The sequence below is a fragment of the Rhinopithecus bieti genome, unplaced genomic scaffold (assembly GCF_001698545.2).
Source record: "Rhinopithecus bieti isolate Rb0 unplaced genomic scaffold, ASM169854v2 scaffold_80456, whole genome shotgun sequence".
NCBI classification, from domain to species: domain Eukaryota; kingdom Metazoa; phylum Chordata; class Mammalia; order Primates; family Cercopithecidae; genus Rhinopithecus; species Rhinopithecus bieti.
Genome location: NW_016829428.1, coordinates 27,604 through 30,444, shown reverse-complemented (window position 1 = coordinate 30,444; position 2,841 = coordinate 27,604).

Below are 2,841 nucleotides of genomic sequence, written 5' to 3'. Positions count from 1 at the left end.
TTTTTTTTTTTTTTTTTTTGAAGATGGAGTCTCGCTTTGTTGCCCAGGCTGGAGTGCAGTGGTGCCATCTTGGCACACTGTAACCTCTGCCTACTGGGTTCAAGCAGTTCTGCCTCAGCCTCACCAGTAGCTGGGATTACAGTTCCGAGCCACTATGCCTGGCTAATTGTTGTATTTTTAGTAGAGACGGGATTTCGCCATCTTGGCCACGCTGGTCACGAATTCCTGACTTCAAGTGAACCACCTGCCTCGCCCTCCCAAAGTTCTGGGATTACAGGCGGGAGCCACCGCGCCCAGTCTCATTTCTTTCTTTTTTAAAATGACCTTAACCACCCAGTGCGGGTAAATGATTTGAAGTCTAATTTCTTACAGTGTCAGTTGTTTTGGTCAAGGCTACTGAGAAGCAGAAACCCAATAAAAAATGTGAGAAGCAAACAAGTATTGAGGACCAAAAGTGGGAGAGGAGCAGGGTATAAATAAACTAAGTCTGTGGGAATTAAGCATTTATGAAAGAGGCCCAGACGCTGAGTAGGTGAAAGGATCTTCAGTGTTTCTAGAATTCGGAATGATCAAATACCCAAACATTAGATTGGTGACTTTATAGGCAAATGAAGCAGCACAGTATTATTTTTTTAAGACGGAGTCTGTCTCACTCCAGGCTGGAGTGCGGTGGCGTGATCGGCTCACTGCAACCTCTGCCACCCGGATTCAAGCAATTCTGCCTCAGCCTCCCGAATATCTGGGATTACAGGCATGTACCATCACACTGGGCTAATTTTTGTATTTTTAGTAAAGATGGTTTCACCATTTTGGCCAGGCTGGTCTCTTAACTCTTGACCTCAAATGATCCACCCACCTCGGCCTCCCAAAGTGCTGGGATTACAGGCATAAGCCACCGTGCCCAGCCCCCAGCACGGTATTCTATAGGCAAAAGTTCCTACTCCTTTGTTGGAAATTAAACTGGAAACTATGGTGTTTTTTTGGACAGTCTTGCTCGGCCACCCAGGCTGGAGTGCAGTGGTGTGATCTCGGCTCACTGCAACCTCCATCTCCCAGGTTCAAGCGATTCTCCCGTCCCAGCCTCCTCCAGAGTAGATGGGATTACAGGCACCCGCCATCATGCCCGGTTAATTTTTGTATTTTAGTAGAGACTGGGTTTCACCATATTGGCCAGGCTGGTCTTGAACTCCTGACCTCAGGTGATCCACCTGCCTTGGCCTCCCAAGGTGCTAGGATTACAGGTGTGAGCCCCTGCGCCCGTCCCAGTACATGTACCTTCAAAACCAATGCCTGAAGAACTCTTACATATGTGTTAACAGTTGAATTTTGTCATTATAAATGAGTAGAGTTTGAGGTGATAAAGTTGACCCATATCCTAGGGGTTGCTTCTGAACTGGGAGGGTCCTACACGGACTTTACTCTTATTTCTTTGCAAGGCTAGATGTGTAGGACAGAGGGAAAGCAGGTGAGGAGGTAAGGAGACTTCCTGAAGTTATTCTTGAGTGTCTTCTGTTCCTCTGTCCATCCCTCTTGATTCCTTCAGCCGATCCTATTCCCACAGGGGCTTACTTCAGTCCCCTTGTCATATCTGCTGTGCTTACTCTTGTGTTTGTGGTGCTTTGGCCCTCAAATTCTCTTCATTCTCTTGTAAAATTTGAAGGGAGAGGAAATGAAAAACACCATGTCTCCTGGTTAGTGAGGAAAGGTCAGACAAGGCAATTTTATAGGGGCAGTAGGAATGTTTAGAAAATGTCAAAGCATTTGATAGTATTTTTCAGCTTTTGTATTTTTTTTGTGGTGAGTATGAAGTGATCACTGTATGTCTGTAGTTAGATTTGCTGCCAGCCCAACCCACATCCACAAAAACTTGTGCCTCCTATCAGTTTACTCTTTTACCCTTGGTCATGAGAAAAGGTAATGTTACTGAGGCTAGTAGACTTAGGCAAGCGTCTATCATTCAAATTTCAAAGTGAAATAATTTAAATGGGGTCTAAAATTTAGCCAGCCATTCTATTCACTGTGAATGGATAGGCAGGAAGTGTGCTAGTCATAGGTTCAACTTCTGACAAAGGTGGAGGTAGCAAGGAAAACCAGTTGAAGGACCTTAGTACCTTTCCTATGAATTATAGCAAATGGAGCACCAAGGCAATTTACATGGTAGCTGAGGACTCATTTGAATAGGTCTCAAAATTTAAACCCCACTCAGCTATATTGTTTCCATTGGCTTGATAAAGGTGAACTTTTGAGGCGTTCTTATTGTTAGTATTTCCTGGGTTTGCCACAGTCTTTCTCCCAGTACCAGGTTTCCCAGTGACGAGCTTCCTTTTACCCACTCCAGTTTCTCTTCCCTGTGTACTCTGGATCAAAATTGTAACTCCTTTCTAGAGTGCTAGAAAAAAGCTGGCATCACTTGAGGGCCTAAGGAAAGGAGAGCAAAGGGAGAGTAGAATGCAAAGTAGAATGGGAAAGAAAGTTGGATTTGAGCAGCCTTGCAGGTAGTCAACTACTTAGGCAGAACCTGTCCCTTTTTGGGAACTCCATGGTAAGGAAAAAAGTTCATAAGCAGGCTTTGCAAGCAGGATTTTAAAAAACCTTAGCAAGACTCGTATTAAATGGAAGAAGAATGTCAAAGGTTGGGTGGCTTGTGAGGGATGAGCTTTGAGTGGACCCTACTTTATAATATTCCATGAAGAAATTATTAGATATATCCCAAACACGTAGAAAGACCCTTCCCCTTATAGCCTTTTCCTTGCTGTTTGTTTTTTTTTTTCCTTGCTAATGAATTATTCTGAAAGTATCCCGGGAAACGCAATAACAATGAGAATGGTGGAACAGATGTGG